Consider the following 20,851-nt stretch of genomic DNA (forward strand, 5'->3'; position numbering starts at 1 on the left):
ACAACATACTCAGAGATTAAAATAAAAACAGAAATTGATGGAAACGGCAATAGGGACAGTCAGAGATCAAGGCAGATTAAGGCATGATGAGAACACAAATATGAATCTAACATCTCATTGTTCCCACAAACAGTTCCAAATCTGAGGGAAAGGGAGTACATTATCAAAAGAGACAAACAATTTGGTAACTTCTATTGTCAAATAAAAGTAAATCTACACTTACATAAAAAGAGACTTCATTTGAAAGGATTATTGCAATAAAGGGAAAGAGATTATTGTAATAGAAAAAACAATTCAAATAGAACTTTAAGCATCTCAAAGGACAGGAAAAAAGGAATTTCCTTTTGTAGGGAAGGTTCTTTTGTAGAATGAACACAGAATAGAGGGTGTGTAAAAAAAGAAATATTTTTATTCTTAGGAGGGATCATTAAGGAGGGGTTGTATGCTGGATCAGAGCAAGAATGTGTCAACGTTAAGAGGGCTAAAAAGGAGAGAAGTTTAATTAATGTTTAGTTTCAAACACTCCAATTGCTGAGGGGGACAAACAGCTCAGTGAAAGCTTCATGAGGCAAAGAATGGAATTTAAAGGGTCTTTGTCTTATGCTTTCTGCCATAAGGGTGGTGTCATCTGCATATCTAAGGTTATTGATATTTCTCCCAGCAGTCTTGATTCCAGCTTGTGCTTCTTCCAGCCCAGCGTTTCTCATGATGTACTATGCATAGAAGTTAAATAAGCAGGGTGACAATATACAGCCTTGATGAACTCCTTTTCCTATTTGGAACCAGTCTGTTGTTCCATGTCCAGTTCTAACTGTTGCTTCCTGACCTGCATATAGGTTTCTCAAGAGGCAGGGCAGGTGGTCTGGTATTCCTGTCTGTTTCAGAATTTTCCACAGTTTATTGTGATCCACACAGTCAAAGGCTTTGGCATAGTCAATAAAGCAGAAAATAGATGTTTTTCTGGAACTCTCTTGCTTTTTTGATGATCCAGCGGATGTTGGCAATTTGATCTCTGGTTCCTCTGCCTTTTCTAAAACCAGCTTGAAAATCTGGAAGTTCATGGTTCACGTATTGCTGAAGCCTGGCTTGGAGAATTTTGAGCATTATTTTACTAGCATGTCAGATGAGTGTAATTGTGTGGCAGTTTGAGCATTCTTTGGCATTGCCTTTCTTTGGGATTGGAATGAAAACTGAGCTTTTCAGTCCTGTGGCCACTGCTGAGTTTTCCACATTTGCTGGCATATTGAGTGCAGCACTTTCACAACATCATCTTTCAGGATTTGAAATAACTCAACTGGAATTCCATCACATCCACTAGCTTTGTTTATAGTGATGCTTTCTAAGGCCCACTTGACTTCACATTCCAGGATGTCTGGCTCTAGGTCAGTGATCACACCATCATGATTATCTTGGTCATGAAGATCTTTTTTGTACAGTTCTTCTGTGTATTCTTGCAACCTCTTCTTAATATCTTCTGCTTCTCTTAGGTCCCTACAATTTCTGTCCTTCATCGAACCCATCTTTGCATGAAATGTTCCCTTGGTACTCTAATTTTCTTGAAGAGATCTCTCCTCTAGTCTTTCGCCTTTTGTTGTTTTCCTCTATTTCTTTGCATTGATCACTGAGGAAGGCTTTCTAATCTCTCCTTGCTATTCTTTGGAACTCTGCATTCAGATGCTTATATCTTCCCTTTTCTGCTTTGCTTTTTGCTTCTCTTCTTTTCACAGCTATTTGTAAGTCCTCCCCAGACTGCCATTTTGCTTTTTTGCACTTCTTTTCCATGGGGATGGTCTCGATCCCTGTCTCCTGTACAATGTCACGAACCTCCATCCATAGTTCATCAGGCACTCTATCAGATCTAGTCCCTTAAATCTATTTCTCACTTCCACTGTATAATCCTAGGTATGACTTAGGTCACACCTAAATGGTCTATTTGTTTTCCCTACTTTCTTCAATTTCAGTCTGAATTTGGCAATAAGGAGTTCATGATCTGAGCCACAGTCAGCTCCCAGTCTTGTTTTTGCTGACTGTATAGAGCTTCTCCATCTTTGGCTGCAAAGAATATAAACAATCTGATTTCGGTGTTGACCATCTGGTGATATCCATGAGTAGAGTCTTCTCTTGTGTTGTTGGAAGAGGGTGTTTGCTATGACCAGTGCATTTTCTTGGCAAAACTCTATTAGCCTTTGCCCCGCTTCATTCCGTATCCCAAGGCCAAATTTGCCTGTTACTCCAGGTCTTTCTTGACTTCCTACTTTGCATTCCAGTCCCCTATAATGAAAAGGACATCTTTTTTGGTTGTTAGTTCTAAAAGGTCTTGTAGGTCTTCATAGAACCATTCAACTTCAGCTTCTTCAGTGTTACTGGTTGGGACATAGAATTGGATTACTGTGATACTCAATGGTTTGCCTTGGAAATGAACAGAGATCATTCTATCATATTTGAGATAGCATCCAAGTACAGCATTTCAGACTCTCTTGTGACCATTTTGGCTACTGCATTTCTTCTAAGGGATCCCTGCCAACAGTAGTAGATATACTGGTCATCTGAGTTAAATTCCTCCATTCCAGTCCATTTTAGTTCGCTTATTCCTAGAATGTGGATCACAATAAACTGTGGGAAATTCTGAAAGAGATGGGAATACCAGACCACCTGACCTGCCTCTTGAGAAATTTGTATGCAGGTCAGGAAGCAACAGTTAGAACTGGACATGGAACAACAGACTGGTTCCAAATAGGAAAAGGAGTGCATCAAGGCTGTATATTGTCACCCTGTTTACTTAACTTATATGCAGAGTACATCATGAGAAACGATGGACTCGAAGAAACACAAGTTGGAATCAAGATTGCCGGGAGAAATAATAACCTTAGATATGCAGATGACACCACCCTTATGGCAGAAAGTGAAGAGGAACTCAAAAGCCTCTTGATGAAGGTGAAAGTGGAGAGTGAAAAAGTTGGCTTAAAGCTCAACATTCAGAAAATGAAGATCATAGCATCCGGTCCCATCACTTTATGGGAAATAGATGGGGAAACAGTGGAAACAGTGTCAGACTTTATTTTTGGGGGCTCCAGAATCACTGCAGATGGTGACTGCAGCCATGAAATTAAAAGACGCTTACTCCTTGGAAGGAAAGTTATGACCAACCTAGATAGCATATTGAAAAGCAGAGACATTACTTTGCCAACAAAGGTCCGTCTAGTCAAGGCTATGGTTTTACCTGTGGTCATGTATGGATGTGAGAGTTGGACTTTGAAGAAGGCTGAGCGCCGAAGAATTGATGCTTTTGAACTGTGGTGTTGGAGAAGACTCTTGAGAGCCCCTTGGACTGCAAGGAGATCCAACCAGTCCATTCTGAAGATCAGCCCTGGGATTTCTTTGGAAGGAATGATGCTAAAGCTGAAACTCCAGTACTTTGGCCACCTCATGCGAAGAGTTGACTCATTGGATGGGACTCTGATGCTGGGAGGGATTGGGGGCAGGATGAGAGGGGACGGCAGAGGATGAGAGGGCTGGATGGCATCACCGACTCAATGGACGTGAGTCTGGGTGAACTCCGGGAGTTGGTGATAGACAGGGAGGCCTGGCGTGCTGCGATTCATGGGGTCACAAAGAGTCGGACACGACTGAGCGACTGATCTGATCTGTCTGATTCCTAGAATGTCGATATTCACTCTTGCCATCTCCTGTTTGACCCCTTCCAATTTGCCTTGATTCATGGACCTAACATTCCAGGTTCCTATGCAATATTGCTCTTTACAGCATCGGACCTTGCTTCTATCACCAGTCACATCCACAGCTGGGTATTGTTTTTGCTCTGGCTCCATCCCTTCATTCTTTCAGGAGTTATTTCTCCACTAATGTCCAATAGCATATATTGGGCACCTACTGACCTGGGGAGTTCCTCTTTCAGTATCCTATCATTTTGCCTTTTCATACTGTTCATGGGGTTCTCAAAGCAAGAATATTGAAGTGGTTTGCCATTCCCTTCTCCAGTGGACCACATTCTGTCAGACCGCTCCACCATGACCTGCCCATCTTGGGTGGCACCACACGGCATGGCTTCTACCCTTATGGCAGAAAGTGAAGAGGAACTAAAAAGCCTCTTGATGAAAGTAAAAGAGGAGAGTGAAAAAGTTGGCTTAAACCTCAGCATTCAGAAAACTAAGATCATGGCATCTGGTCCCATCACTTCATGGGAAATAGATGGGGAAACAGTGTCAGACTTCATTTTTATGGGCTCCAAAATCACTTGCAGATAGTGATTGCATACATGAAATTAAAAGACCTTCCTTCCCTCCTTGGAAGGAAAGTTATGACCAACCTAGATAGCATATTCAAAAGCAGAGACATTACTTTGCCAACAAAGGTCCATCTAGTCAAGGCTTTGGTTTTTCCAGTGGGCATGTATGGATGTGAGAGTTGGACTGTGAAGAAAGCTGAGTGCTGAAAAATTGATGCTTTTGAACTGTGGTGTTGGAGAAGACTCTTGAGAGCCCCTGGACTGCAAGGAGATCCAACCAGTCCATTCTAAAGGAGATCAGCCCTGAGATTTCTTTGGAATGAATGATGCTAAAGCTGAAACTCCAGTTTCAGCTTTATGGCCAGTTTCAGCATGATGGCCACATCATGCAAAGAGTTGACTCATTGGAAAAGACTCTGATGCTGGGATGGATTGGGGGCAGGAGGAGAAGGGGACGACAGAGGATGAGATGGCTGGATGGCATCACCCACTCGGACATGAGTTTGAGTGAACTCTGGGAGTTGGTGATGGACAGGGAGGCCTGGCATGCTGCGATTCATGGGTTCACAAAGAGTTGGACACAACTGAGTGACTGAACTGAACTGAACCATAAAACATGTGCCTGTGACTTTATCTTGATTAGGAACAGTACAGATTAACTTGACAGTCCTCCTGGGATGGAACAAAGACTGCTTTGGTCTTTTCTCCTGGTCTATTTCATCCTTCCTCCACTGACCAATGACTTCTCAAACCATAGAGAAGATCATGCCATGAGATTAGAGTCTACTAGTATTTATAGTTTAATGAAGTATCACAAATTGACCACATAAGCATGCCCAGATGATGTATTAGAACACTGCTCATATTCCAAAACAATTTTTCATACTCTTAGCTACTTATCATTAATCTCTCTACTTCCTAACAGTTTACATTAGTCATTATTCAGACTTGTGATATTATAAATTCCTTTTTGGCAGGTATTTATCTTTCTGTATACAGAATCATATTATATGTATTCTTTTGTATTTGGCTCATTTGAAAACTTCAAATTGTGAGATTTACCAATATTGTTCTGTACCATTATGATATTTTTTTCATTATTGTATGAATATGTTACTTTTTATTTACCATGTGACTGTGAAAGGACATCAGGATTGTTTCCAAGTTTTAACTTTTATGAATAGTGGTGCTATGAACATTCTGGTGGATATGTCTTGATGTGTGTTTAAACAGAGTTCTATTGGCATATACATAATGATGAAAAACTTGACTTATTCCTGTCACTTATTTATATGTACCCATAATTTCTTCTTTAGAATTTTTTCTTGTCTTCTTTTGTGATACCAATTGAGATTTCTTTATTTCATTTTATTATTTCATTAGTTAGATGATGGACAGAGAAGCCTGGGGGACTACATTCCTTGTGGTCACAAATGTTGGACCTGACTGAGCATGCACACACACAGAGAGAAAGGAATCACCCTTTTGTGTCATTAACAACTTTCATTCTTAGCTGCCACATTCAAATTTAAATTTTTACCAGCTTGGTACATTTTCACTCTCATTACCACCAAACACACACACACACACACACACAGAGTATCCTCACCTATATTACCTCATTCTGTATTGAGCTAACTGCAATTTTTAAAGTTTTTATTGAAATATAGTTGCTTTATAATACTGTGTTAGTTGCTACTGTACAGCAAAGTGAATCAGCTATACAAATACATATATCCTCTCTTTTTTGGATTTCCTTCCCATTTAGGTTACCACAGAGCACTGAGTACAGTTTCCTGAGCTGTACAGTTTCTTGAACTATACAGTAGGCTCTCATTGTTATCTATTTTATACATAGTATGTATATGTCAGTCCCAACCTCCCAAATCATCCCATCCTCCTTTCCCCCTTGATACCTATCTATGTTTCTGTTCTCTACATCTGTGTCACTATTTCTGCTTTATAAATAAGATCATCTATGGAAATTCTTTATAATTCCACATATATTAATATATGATATTTGTTTTTCTTTTTTTTTTTTACTTAATTCCCTGTATTAAGAGACTCTGTATATAAGTCTCTAGGTCCATCCACATCTCTACAAATGACCCAGTTTCATTCCTTTTTATGACTAATATTCCATTGTATATATGTACCACTTCTTCTTTATCCATTTCTCTGTTGATGGACATTTAGGTTGATTCCATATCCTGGTTATTGTAAATGGTGCTGCAATGAACACAGGGGTGCATGTGTCTTTTTGAAATATGGTTTTCTTTGGGTAATTGCCCAGTAGTGGGATTGCTGGGTCACATTTTAGATCTCTTTTTAGTTTTTTAAGGAATCTGTATACTGTTCTCCTTAATGGCTTTATCAATCTACATTCCCACCAACAGTGCAAGGGGTTTCCCTTTTCTCCATACCCTCTCAAGCATTCATTGCTTGTATGAACTAGCTAGAATTTTCATTATAACTGTTTTTAATTTTTACCTTATACAATAAAAATCATTTACACTAGTAGCTTTACTTTTTCCTTTATTAATTTGGTTGACAGATAATCTTAGGATCCAAATCATATTCCTTAAGAATATTAAAAATAGTGAAATTTTTAATATTAAAAAATCATGTAGCCATACCATGCTGCTACTGGGAACTCTGACATCTGTCTGCTTTTATTAATAACATATGTGTAAATAACCAAGATTGTTTATTTGTTTAATATTCAAACTCCTTACTATCTATTCTATGAATAGGAGAGTATTTCCAGGATCTAGTAAACATAGTTGTTTTTGTTGTTTTTGTTAAATTCATACAACATTTGATCTAAATTTTCATTATGGACAATCAGGCCTACTATAGCTCTAGGAAATATTCTATTTTATTTCTTTGAAAATTTCTGAAATTATCAGAAATTTCAGGTAAATTTTCTGACCATATTAGACTCAGTCACATTGTCAGCAGCATTTCTGGATCTAGCCTACCTGTCTCCTTAAAAAGCTTTATAGATTTGCACAGAACTTTCCATTTCTTTATCCTTTGAAGTTAAAGTCTTAAAAAATTTAACTCAGTTGAACATTCTAGCACAGCAGTTGAATGTGTATTCATTCAAATACTGAGACAGAAAGAGTACTTCAACTGGAAACTAAGAAGTAAAGAGAGTCAAATGGTACATCATCATGTTCAGGCCAACAGAAAAGGCAAATTTATTTTTTACACTCCCACCTTTTCTCCACTAAAAAATGTTTTCCTAGGAGAGAGTTTTTTTTTAAATGTGATTCATCACTTGGCACCATTTGTAAAATGAAACTTGAGGTGTTTATAAAAGCCATAGTTCCTGAGCAATAAGCTAGACCTTCCATGTCAGATTCTCTGTGAGTGGGGCTGGGAATCCACATTTTTAAGATATCCTCAGGTAATTATTATGTAATATAAAGTCTGAGGACAACTACTTTGAAAGATTCATTCATGTTTTTAACTTTAAATGGGTTTAAAACCAAGTCAAGTTCAATCAGTCAGAAGAGTGAGGACATTACAATCTTAACACCTGCATTAATTTGCTGCAATTTGTGCCTTTTTTGAATAGATTCCTGCCTTCTCTAAATCTGTCTGTATAATTTGGCACTCAAATAGACCAAAACTATATACTTCCCTGGTGACTCAAATGGTAAAGAAACTGCCTGAAATGGAAGAGACCTGGGTTTGATCCCTGGGTTTTGAAGACTCCCTGGAGAAGGGAATAGCAACCCACTCCAGTATTCTTGCCTGGATAATTCCATGGACAGAGGAGACTGGCGGGCTGCAGTCCATGGGGTCACTAAGAGTCAGACACGACTAAGAGACTAACACTTTCACTTCATTTTCATGTGATAAGCAAGGTAGAGAAATCATTGATAAAATCTTCCCAGCACCACCAAGAATGGGTAAATAATCTACCTCTAGCCCAAAAGTCCTTCACTGTAGGCAATAGCAAAGTAGACAAGAACTAAAAGAATCTTTTCTTCTCCTCATCCTTGTTCCTATTACACATATCTCTGCTCCTCTTTCATTGACACAACACCAATATCAGCTCTGAGGCACATAAAGCTACAAGGAATGACTCATTGATATTAGGAACTATTAGAAAAAGCGCCTTATACACAAATCCTCAATATACACACTATTTTATATGTATTTTTCTTAGAGAATAAGTCAGTGAAAGACAAAACAGAATTCTCAATGACGATATAGTTCTATGACTATTACTAGATCCTTGCTGGAACTGACAAAATTGATTTTTACGTGACTTCAAAGGATTTCTTCCTAGACACTCTAGTTAGAGGTGGAAAGGAGGGATCCTGGTATACAACTTAACTCTAAAACTAATTTACTCTTGAGGAAAATACTAGTGTGTTCTGGACCTACATACACCTAGTAAAGGCCTCTGCATTCATCTTCAGCAGATATCATTTTGTTAGGTTACAGTAGATACCAAGGATTCAGTATTTAGCAAGAATTAAATATATGGACTAATTTCCACATTACTCTTTCTGTAGTCAATATAAAATCTTACTTATACCATGCTGCTTGGTGGTCAAAGGTTGTGTCCATTGGGGTATAAACCAATGTTCTCAAATCACAGGCAGATCATCTCCTAATGTGGGGATATATCCATAGTGTTCCAGTTCCCTTCAGGGAAGGTAATCTTGAAAAATGTCTTCTGAAACATTCAACTCCTACCCAACACTCAGCAGAGTTACTTGTGCCGAATGAACAATGACTGGAGACTGACAGTGTAACAGGACAGACAGACTCCCCAGCTTTCCAGTGTCAAACCAATATCTGTCCAAATCTGAACCAGATAATCCAGTGGAGACAATCATTGAGAAGTCTACCCTTCTCTATACGTGTCTTTGTCTGTGCCCTTGAACTGACAGTTCTGAGAATTCTAGGTCAGTAGGCTTAGTCTGAAAGTCTTAGAAGGAAAAAGCAGCAAGAGCTACTGTCCTACATTTTTTGTTCCTTCCTAACCTGTATGGAGGTCAATGACTATGGGATATCAAACCCTTAAGAGGCCTTCTTTGGATTACAATCTCTCACATCTCCTGAAGGAAAGCATCTCCCCATTTTGAGACAACAAGAAAATAACAGAATTGCTAGAACATTAGCAGAAAGGACACACAGCATCTCCATTAACCTTCAGTCTATACCAAAATGCTGAAAGTTATTTTCCATGTTGCAGCAATTTCCATGACTAATATTTCCTATTATCTCATGGCAGAAGCTTCAGGAGATGGGAAGCCACTTCTGAAAGAAAACCTACAGGATCAGCGTCCCTGTCTGCAGTTGTGGTATGTAGTTTCTAGTTGAAGTAAAAATCAAACAAACAAAAAAACCTTGGTCTTAATTTAGACCCTTAAGTCTTGATCTTTCCTTATATTCTCCAATGTATGTAAGCTTCCCAATCTTTATTGGACTTGACATATTATCATTAAATGCTATATTTATTTTCGTAGAGTGGTGGGATCTGACATTCTACTTTCAGTCTTCATGGTCTCCTGGAGATTGGAACCTGCTTCTACTTTGGGGAGCATCTATTTTTCCTACATTTCCATTCTTGGTCCCATAGGATCCTCTAGTCCTTGGAATTTATTCATCCCATTCAAACAGCCTTTTCTCTTTTCATGATGATTTCCCTGATACTCTTGCCACTTTTCAGGTTACTTTAGTTCATAGGCCAATCTTAACTGAATATCGTCTCTTAAAATTTGCCTCTTCCACCTGGAATAGGTATAGGCACCAAATGAATTCCGTGTACAGAATAGCTCAAATAATCCTAAACCACCTAAACTCCAAGTCCCTTTGGTCAACTAAAAGGATATCTTGAAGGTTATATGTATCTCCATATAACAGCCATCATACTTGTTTGGATGGCATACACTCCCTGGGCTATGTTTCTCTCTTAATTCCTTTTTATACTCTACCTTGATGCACTGAAAAATTCCCTGGAACCTAATCTGTATATGTATTGCCTCCAAATTCTCTGGTTTAGGTTTTCAAGTCTCCACTAACAGTTCCTCTCTCCAGATTTTCCTAAACTGTGAAGTATGGTATCATACGTAAGAGAATTCAATTCTCCTTTGGCTAGGTGGTGGCAAACTCCTTTAAAGCCTCATCCCCTTCAGTGGGATTTACCTCATTGAGTCCCACATCCCTCTGGGCACAGAGACTCTGGTTACAACAGAGACTTTAGAAAAATTGAAAGATAGGAGGTGTTAACATTTATTGAGCTCTTAGTATACATCAAATACTGGACTGAGGACTTTACATACTTTACCACTTGGCACACAGATGAGGGTAGCTCCATGATTCCAGGCCTACCTAATGACCTCCTTTTGCTGCTAAACAATAGAATGTGGCATAGATGAAGGAATTTTCAGATAGAATTAAGGTCCCAAATCAGTTGATTTTGCTTTAACCAAAAGGAAGATTTTCCTGGATAGGCTCAACTTAATCAGGCAAAAGGCCTTAAAGAGAGACTCAGCCCTTCTTCAGAGATAATTTTCCCTCCTGCTGACTTACAGAAGTAAGCTATCGTGTTGAAGGAAGGCTTATGGAAAAGATAATGTGGCCAGGAACTGTGAACAGTCCTAAAATTGATGATACTAGCTCGACAAGAAGGGTTTTCAAAAGCGTGATACGGCGAGAGAATGAGAAACGAGACACGAGAATTTCGAGAAAAGCGAGGATCAGGGGACCAACACTGCTCCAAGGTGAAGGTGCTGAAACTGAATCCAAGCCAGCTTTATCATACTTTCAGCCGTGAATGAAAGAATAAGTGGGGAGTTAAATTATAACTCATGTGGCATTCAGGGCCAAAGAACAAAATGATCATTAACCATTGAGTAATTAGGAAACAGTAATAAATAACAAATCAGTAACGAAGACTAATATTCTTATCTACAGATTTTCCAGCAGATACGTAAAACATATGACTCTGAGATGCCAGTTGAGGAACAGTCTGGGGTCGGTTTTCCGACCCCAGGATCATATCTTGTTTTTAAGATTAGGAACTGTTCTCTCTGGACTTGTTCCAAAAGTCTCATGCCGTATAGCATCCAGTTTATTAATAATTATAAATTTTTGTGGCCCTTTTCAGGGCCTGTTTTTCTTTTATTTTTCTTGTCTCCTACATCTCCCCCTTTTTAATGTTGCATGTGATGAGAAATGGTGAGAAATGTTAGTTGCTGTTGTTGGCTTCGCTGTCTCTTGATCATTTTTCTCCAGACTATACAGGAACACAAACACATAATTAATATCACTCCCATATTCAGAGCAATTCCGTATCCAAATGTCTTGATCTGTTTTAAGGGATTAAGAGAAGAAAGATTATCAGCAACAGTATCAAGAAAATCTGGTCTAGAAACTCCATCATAAAACTTTTTAAAAAGCTTTTAATATATTCTATTGTAGATCTTGAATATCTACAGAAATATTACCTTGGTTCAATAGGTGTTGTTTAACTTTATCTCAATTGAATTGTGTCTTATTGTATTTAAAAGCCATTACACAAAAGGAAGTATAGTTTCAATCACATCTTAGTCTCACCTGTTTTTGTAAACTGATTAATTGATTTCTTGATAAAATAACAGATTGTTGAAGGTCGGCCACTTGGGAGGCCAACTTTCTATCAATTTTTTGTTGAATGGTTCAAAGGACATCAGCATATTTATGTCATTTTTGTACAAAATGAACTCTTTGTACAGATTTATGAAGAGCCATTTCAACTACAGCTGCTGTAGTGGTAATAGCAATAATGTCTAAGATTTCAGCAATTAGTAATCCCAGAAAACCTTTAACACGTTTAAGATTTTTCAATATTTTTTCAATAATATATAATGTAGGGCTTTCTTGCCAAGGTCGTTATAAATCAACTGGAACCCATATGTCAGTTCTGGTTTTAAGAATGTAAATACTCTGTCAACTTTCATCAAAAGGAATGGTATTATTTATACATGTATAAAATGAACAGTTAATACATGTTACTAATCTCAAGTTGGGATCATATTTTGTTGGTCCAATCATAAAAACAAAAGGAATTTTTACACAAGTCTGAATAGTGTGGGTAGAGTTTTTGTAAAATTAAAGGTAGCTTTTGGGTCATTTAAAATATATTCAGTATATCATCTCTTTCAAGCAATTAGCTCTTTTAATGTCATGGGTATTTTCCATAATTTATCATGAATAGGATAATGATCTAGATGAGGCATTGCTGCTGTTGCTAAGTCGCTTCAGCCATGTCCGACTCTGTGCAACCCCATAGACGGCAGCCCACCAGGCTCCCCCGTCCCTGGGATTCTCCAGGCAAGAACACTGGAGTGGGTTGCCATTTCCTTCTCCAATGCATGAAAGTGAAGAGTGAAAGTGAAGTCGCTCAGTCATGTCTGACTTTTAGCAACCCCATGGACTGCAGCCTACCAGGGTCCTGCATCCATGGGATTTTCCAGGCAAGAGTACTGGAGTGGGGTGCCATTGCCTTCTCCGAGACGAGGCACAGGGGGAGCTAATCTTACCCCATGTTATATGAGGAGTTGACTACCATAAGTACTAATTGTCTTTTTATTATATATCCATGGGGAAGACACTTTAGATTTTAAAGTTTAGGGGTTCCTTGGGGTCCCCAATCAATAATGGAGCCTTCTGCAACATTTAATAATAAGTGACCTTTTGCTCTTTCACATAATTTTTGTCTTAACCAATTTTTAATACCATGGCTAATTTCAGCAACACAATCAGGAAGGTCAGGTGGATTCATCATGTTGGAACTTTCCTCTTTTTCTAAAAAGGTAAGGGCAGTTAACAGAAAGAGGGAAGTCTTATTCTCATTTGATTCTTTGGCAACTGACAGCCACTTTTGATATCCTGTTTTAAGACATATACTTTCAAAACCAATACACATAGGAGTGGCATCAGAACCAATAGTGTAATTTATCAGCTGACTACCTTTTTATTTCTTTACAGTCTGTTTTAATGTGTCCTAATTTTTCACATTCATGACATCTCATATCTGTCTTTTTATTAGCTTTAGACAATGTTTGAGACAGAAGTTGCATTTTATATGGTTCTGACTCGATATCCTGGCAAACTTTAAGATATTCTTCTAGAGGGGTACCCTGTGCTTTGAGAGGCTGAATCGTCTTTTTACATTCTGAGTTAGCATTGTCATAAGCAAGAATTTGCATCAGCATATCTCTCAAACCAGATTATGAGACTTTTATTTAAATTTTGATGTAGCCTGGCAATAAAATCTACACAAGGTTCTCCATTTGATTGTTTCAGTTCAGTTCAGTTCAGTCGCTCAGTCGTGTCTGAGTCTTTGTGACCCCATGAATTGCAGCATGCCAGGCCTCCCTGTCCATCACCAACTCCCAGAGTATTGATTGTTTAATTTGGGTAAATGAAATTGAGGCTTGTCCAGGTGGATTTATTCTCTCCCAGGCTTTTAAACATATCATTTTCACTTGAGGGAGTAATTGATCATCAAATTGTAACTGAGCTTGAATGTCAAAATGTGTCCCACTACCCATTAATTGATCAAATGTTATATCAACTGGCGGGTTGGCTGTCACATTTCTGCAAGCTTGTTGATTTGTTTTATCTTGCCACCAGGTCTTAAATTGTAAAAATTTTGAGGTGGATAGGCAACTTTTGGCTATCATTTTTCAATCATAAGGAATTAACTGTTCAGCTTGTGAACGTCCCTGAATTAGTCCCATGGTATAAGGAGAATTAGTTTCATATTGGGTACATCCTGTTTTATCTCCTTTATGGTTTTAAATGGTATGGCATTATAATCATAATGTATTCCTCTTTGTAGAAATTGAGGGTCTGGTGGGATTTGAGTTAGAGCCACAGGGAGAACTAAAGCGTCTTTATCTCCCTGCAATTGTGTCATATGAACTCCCTTTTGTAAAGGCATCATTTTATTAGGCACAGTTATCTGTGGTTTAAAAGCAAATCCATCATCTCTAGGGGTTTCAGGATTGCCAGGAGGGGGCTCAACCAAAGGTGGAGTTGGTAGAGAGAGAAAGATCTGTTTTTGACTTTTATCATTTTTTTGGCTCTTATTTTTCATTTTTATTGTTTTTCTTCCTCATCACATATGTTATCATATAACTTTATTTTTTTTTTCATTTGTTCTTGTATTTGTTCTACAGAATCTCTTGAATCCAAGGTTTTGGATTGCAGCTGTCCTAAAGCTGTGTTAATAAGATTTTCTACTGACCATACAGACAAAGGTATCTTTTTGCCACGTTGGTAGGCACAGCACAGGCAATGCATAACTTCTTGTCATTTTTCATGTCTCAAAGTCTCTTTATCTGGATCTAGCCAGTAGCAATATATTTCAATGGCAGAAAACAATTTTTTAAAAGAGGAGTGAGAAATCTCAACCTCCGAACTTTTTAACAAAGTTTTTAACACTTGCATATAGTCACTATGTTTAGAAGGATTTTGTCCCATTGTTACGCTGATTGACAAATCTGCAGGGGTGTACTTACCAAGTACTTTTCTCGTCCACCGAGCTGGCCGGATTTTCCTGCATTTTCTGTCCCTAGGAGCTAGCCTCGGAGGCTGGATTCACTTTCGGGTCCCTGTTCGGGCGCCACTTGTCGAGACCAGCTCGACAAGCAGGGTTTCCGAAAGTGCGATATGTCAAGAGAATGAGAAAGGAGACACAAAAATTCATAGAAAAGCAAGGGTCAGGGGAACAACACCACTCCAAGGTGAAGGTGCCGAAACTGAATCCAAGCAAGCTTTATTATACTTTCAGCCGTGAATGAAAGAATAAGCAGGGAGTTAAACTATAACTCATGTGGCGTTCAGGGCCAAAGAACAAAATGATCATTAACCATTGAGTAATTAGGAAACAGTAATCAATAACAGATCAGTAACGAAGACTAATATTCTTATCTATAGATTTTCCAGCAGATACGTAAAACACATGACTCTGAGATGCCAGTTGGGAAAACCGACTCCAGGATCATATCTTGTTTTCAAGATTATGAACTGTTCCCTCTGGACTTCTTCCAAGAGTCATGCCTTATAGCATCCAGTTTATCAATAATTATAAATTTCTTTTGTGGTCCTTGCCAGGGCCTGCTTTTATTTTATTTTTCCTGTCTCCTACAAAAATCACAGCAAAATTAACTCTGTCAATATATATAAGCTAAAAGCAGCTTTTCTAGTTCAAACTCTAGATGAAAATACAGCTCAGTCAACACCTGGAGTGCTGCCTTATAAAACCTTGAGTACAGCACCCAGCTAAGTCATGCCAGACTCCTGACAGAAACTGGGATATATCTGTGTTTTGAGATACTAAGTTTGTGGTAATCCATTATAAAACAATATAAAAATAATACAGATTTTGATGCCTAGAAATGGTACCTAAAAACTTGAAAATAGCTTTGAAATCAATCAAGTGAGCAGAGACTAGAAGAACTTTGAGAGAAAGCCTATATGTTTTCAACACACTGTTGGTAGAAATCTAATCTTTAAGTATGCCACAGTGAGAGTTCAGAAGAAACTGAGGAACATGTTACTACAAACAAAAGGAGGAAGATTCTTGTTGCAAGGTGACAAAAAGCTTAGCAAAATTATATCCTGGAGTTATGTTCAAGAAAATATTTAAAAGCTGGTTTGGGAGACTTCCAAGTAAAGTTTTAAAAGTGACTCTTGAATTCTTTTTTCTATTTATGATAATATGTGTAAGGATTGAGGAAAGAACTGTTACACAAAAGGAAACCAAGACCTTACGATTTTGAAATTTCTCACCATCTGTAAGAATTAAAGAGATTCACAGTCTCAATTTCTGTTTAGTATGATTGTATAACTTTTCCCTAAAACTGCAGAAAGATTAAAAGGTGAAGGAATCAGGCACAAAAACAGGCCTTCCTATCATTTTAAGGATAAAGGTTCTTTATAAAACTAGAAATAAAACTACCATATGACCCAACAATCCTAATACTGGGCTATATATACCCTGAAAACTAGTTGAAAGAGACACCCGTACCCCAATGTTCAATGCACCACTATTTATAATAGCTAGGATATGGAAGCAAACTAGATGTCCATTGACAGATGAATAGATAGAGAATTGTGCTATATACAGAATATTACTCAGCCATAAAAAGGAATGCATTTGAGCCAGTTCTAATGAGGTGGATTAACTTAGAGCTTATTATACAGAGTGAAAGTAAGTCAGAAAGATAAAAAAATTATGGTGTAACACATATATATGAAATCTAGAAAGACAGTATTGATGAACCTGTTTACAGGGCAGCAATGGAAACAATCCTAAAAGATGATGCTATGAAAGTGCTGCACTCAATATGTGAGCAAATTTGAAAAACTCAGCAGTATCCACAGGACTGGAAAAGGTCAGTTTTCATTCCAATCCCAAAGAAAGTAGTGCCAAAGAATGCTCAAACTATTGCACAATTGCACTCATCTTACACGCTAGAAAAGTAATGCTGAAAATTCTCGAAGCTAGGCTTCAGCAGTACATGAACCATGAACTTCCAGATGTTCAAGCTAGTTATAGTAAAGGCAGAGGAATCAGAGATCAAATCGCCAACATCCATTGGATCACCTAAAAAGCAAGAGAGTTCCAGAAAAACATCTACTTCTGCTTTGTCGACTATGCCAAAGCCTTAGACTGTATGGATGATAACAAACTGTGGAAAATTATGAAAGAGATGGGAATACCAGACCACCTGACCTGCCTCCGGAGAAATCTGTATGCAGGTCAAGAAGCAACAGTTAGAACTGAACATTGACAATGGACTGCTTCAAATTGGCAAAGGAGTATGTCAAGGGTGCATGTTGTCACCTTGCTTATTTAACTTATAGGCAGAGTACATCATGTTAAATGCCAGGCTGAATGAAGCAGACTAGAACCAAGATTGCCAGGAGAAATATCAATAACCTCAGTTATGCAAATGACACCACCCTTATGGCAGAAAGCCAAGAAGAACTAAGGAGGCTCTTGATGAAAATGAGAGAGGAGTGCCGGGGTCCAGCCCCAGCAGGATACAGGGAATTCGAAGGGGAGACGGCTTCGGCAATCAGGATATGATAGAATTAAAGATATAAAGAGTGGTTAAATAAGGATAGCTCAGTGAGAAAATTCAGTGGAGAAAAGAGGCTGAATAATTTGGTTTATGTGGAAAGCTAATAAAATTCCAAAATAAGGAATTTGCATCACCTACATAGGCCGCAGGCGTCCTCCCGTTCTCCTGAAGGAGAGGAGACACTAAGGCCTCCCCGGTCAGATCTTAGAAGCCCAGGCATAATTAGTAGGCTTGACGAGCCTCCACGCTCCAGATGGGAATTCAGCCAGAAGGTGAGAGAAAGAACGACATGGGGAGACCAAGTTTAGGTGAAAAAGGTCCCCACTTTATTTTCCAAAGTAGGTTTTATACCTTAAGTTGTGCATAGAGGATAATGGGGGAAGGTCAGCAGTCCTTGATCCTTATTGAAGCCAGGCTTTCAAACTTATCATATGCAAAAGTTTAGGTGATTTACATCATCTTCTGGCCATGAGGCCTGTTAACATTTTATGACCCTTTCTTCAGAAAACTTATTTTTCTCTAAAGGTGATTATTCTAAAGTCAGGTGCCACACTCCAAAAGCATTAGATAAAGTTGCATTCCTATAGGGCAAAGGTGTGGTGGGCTATAACAAGAAAAGAATTAACTCAAGGGTCCAAGGTTATAAACATTAAAGCTACTACTTACATTCCTATACACCAATTATATTAATCAATACACTCCCAGGGACACAGTACGTAAGGGATATGGAAACTTAGCAGCAAACATTGGCCCAACAAGTGAAAAACCCTTCACCAATACAATTTCTAACCAATCTTTTAACTGCTCAAAGGAATCTGTATTTAGACAGTTTAGAGCATCTTGTGCCTCTCACGGTTGGGAGGCTGTGAACAATCACATGTGGCCAGAAGAACCTGTTCAGGCAGGCTAGAGAACTTCCAAAGGAGTTTGTGAGTTGAAACACTCTTGTCACGCCCAGGAACTTTATTAACTGGAGCTGTAAGTTAACTCTTTTTCAGAGAGAGGTGGTGGGGGACAGTTCCCCCGTAAAGTCAGAGGTGTAGGTGAGAGCACAAAGCAGTAAAGTAGGCAGACTCTGGTTTTGGGGGTAGATGCTCGAGAATTTCCAGGGGGACTCCTGAGGCTCGATCCCACCTTTGTGTATGCCTAGCCTCCTTCCTCATGACCTTTGCTACGGGTGGAGTTCCTCACGCTGGCTCCTGGCAGAGGAGAGTGAAAAAGCTGGCTTAAAACTCAACATCCAGAAAGCTAACATCATGGCATATGGTCCTATCACTTCATGGCAAATAGATGGAGAAACAGTGTAAACAGTAACAGACTTTTATTTTTTGGTACTCCAAAATCAATGCAGATGGTGACTGCAGCCATGAAATTAAAAGACCCTTGCTCTTTGGAAGAAAAGTTATGGCCAACCTAGACAGAATATTAAAAAGCAGAGATATTACTTTGCCAACAAAAGTCCATCTAGTCAAAGTCATGGTTTTTCCAGTAGTCATGTATGGATGTGAGAGTTGGATTATCAAGAAAGCTGAGTGCTGAAGAATTGATGTATTAAACTGGTGTTGGAGAAGACTCTTGAGAGTCCCTTGGACTGCAAAGAGATCCAACCAGTTCATCCTAAAGGAAATCAGTCCTGAATATTCATTGGAAGGACTGATGCTGAAGCTGAAACTCCAATACTTTGGCCACCTGATGCGAAGAACTGATTCATTGGAAAAGACCCTGATGCTGGGAAAGATTGAAGGCTGGAGGTGAAGGGGACGACAGAGGATGAGAGGGTTGGATGGCACCACTGACTCAATGGACATGAGTTTGAGTAAGCTCCAGGAGTTGGTGATGGACAGGGAGGCCTGGCCTTTTGCAGTTCATGGGGGCTCAAAGAGTCAGACACGACTGAGCAACTGAACTGAATGGAAACAAACATAGAGAACAGATTTGTGGACACAGTAGGGGAAGGAGAGGTTGAGATGAATTCAGAGAGTGGCATGGAAACACACATTACCATATAGATAGTAAAATAGATAGCCAGTGGGGATTTGCTATATGATACAGGGAGATCAATCCAGTGCTCTGTGACAACCTAGAGGGGTGAGATGGAAGGCTGGAGGGAGGTTCAAGAGGGAGGAGACATATGTATACTTGGCTGATTCATGTTGTTGTATGGCAGAAACCAACACAATACTGTAAAGCAATTTCCCTCCAATTAATAATAATAATAAATAAATACAATTCATTTTAACTACACCCTCCCCAAAAAAGAGGATAAGGGTTTGCCTCACAAATATCAACCAAACCAGAAGTCCTCTAGGGAGCTTAAGGGTACTGTTTCCTACTATTTCAGCAGGAGGGCAAGGCTTAGAGTGTTTGTCTGGAAAAGATCTATAAATGTGGCTTTTGCCTAGAGGAGTGAATCCCACTGACATTTTAAGAAGATCCACAAAGTTCTTGAGAAAATCTGTTTAGCAGAAATATTACTAAGCTGATGTTGGAGACAGTATCTGTTTATGTATGTCAGATGTAGCTGGTTTAGAGTATTGTTCAACTCCCCTGTGTGCCACTGATCTTCTAATTGTTTCTCCATATGGAAAGTACAGCATTGAAATCTCCAACTATTATTTTAGAACTGTATGTTTCTGCTTTCACTTCTCAATTTTTGCTTCGTATGTTTTTAGAGTTCTGTTGTAAGGTTCGTAGGTTTATATCTTAAACTACCACACAATTGCACTCATCTCACACGCAAGTAAAGTAATGCTCAAAATTCTCCAAGCCAGGCTTCAGCAATACGTGAACCGTCAACTTCCAGGTGTTCAAGCTGGTTTTAGAAAAGGCAGAGGAACCAGAAATCAAATTGCCAACATCCACTGGATCATCAAAAAAGCAAGAGAGTTCCAGAAAAACATCTATTTCTGCTTTATTGACTATGCCAAAGCCTTTGACTGTGTGGATCACAATAAACTGTGGAAAATTCTTCAAGAGATGGGAATACCAGACCACCTGACTGGCCTTTTGAGAAACCTATATGCAGGTCAGGAAGCAACAGTTAGAACTGGACATGGAACAACAGACTGGTTCCAAATAGGAAAAGGAGATCGTCAAGGCTGTATATTGTCACCCTGCTTATCTAACTTCTATGCAGAGCACATCATGAGAAACGCTGGGCTGGAAGAAGCACAAACTGGAATCAAGATTGCTGGGAGAAATATCAATAACCTCATATATGCAGATGACACCACCCTTATGGCAGAAAGTGAAGAAGAACTAAAAAGCCTCTTGATGAAAGTGAAAGTGGAGAGTGAAAAAGTTGGCTTAAAGCTCAACATTCAGAAAATGAAGATCGTGGCATCTGGTCCCATCACTTCATGGGAATTAGATGGGGAAACAGTGGAAACAGTGTCAGACTTTATTTTTCTGGGCTCCAAAATCACTGCAGATGGTGATTGCAGCCATGAAATTAAAAGACGCTTACTCCTTGGAAGGAAAGTTATGACCAACCTAGACAGCA

The 20,851-nt window shown here is 38.8% G+C and overlaps 1 protein-coding gene and 1 pseudogene across 1 annotated transcript in view; one reads left to right on the forward strand and one right to left on the reverse strand.

The window, feature by feature from the left end:
- Positions 1 to 20,851, reverse strand: part of LOC113905022 — a 147,183-nt pseudogene that overhangs the window by 81,930 nt on the left and 44,402 nt on the right.
- Positions 1 to 20,851, forward strand: part of LOC113905625 (interferon-induced very large GTPase 1-like) — a 43,897-nt gene that overhangs the window by 269 nt on the left and 22,777 nt on the right. Inside the window, exon 2 of the mRNA XM_027563162.1 lies at positions 9,501 to 9,570. The gene's annotated coding sequence lies outside the window, so the exon portion shown is untranslated. The remainder of the gene's footprint in view (positions 1 to 9,500; positions 9,571 to 20,851) is intronic.

This window comes from Bos indicus x Bos taurus, chromosome 15 (genome assembly GCF_003369695.1).
Source record: "Bos indicus x Bos taurus breed Angus x Brahman F1 hybrid chromosome 15, Bos_hybrid_MaternalHap_v2.0, whole genome shotgun sequence".
Classification (NCBI taxonomy): domain Eukaryota; kingdom Metazoa; phylum Chordata; class Mammalia; order Artiodactyla; family Bovidae; genus Bos; species Bos indicus x Bos taurus.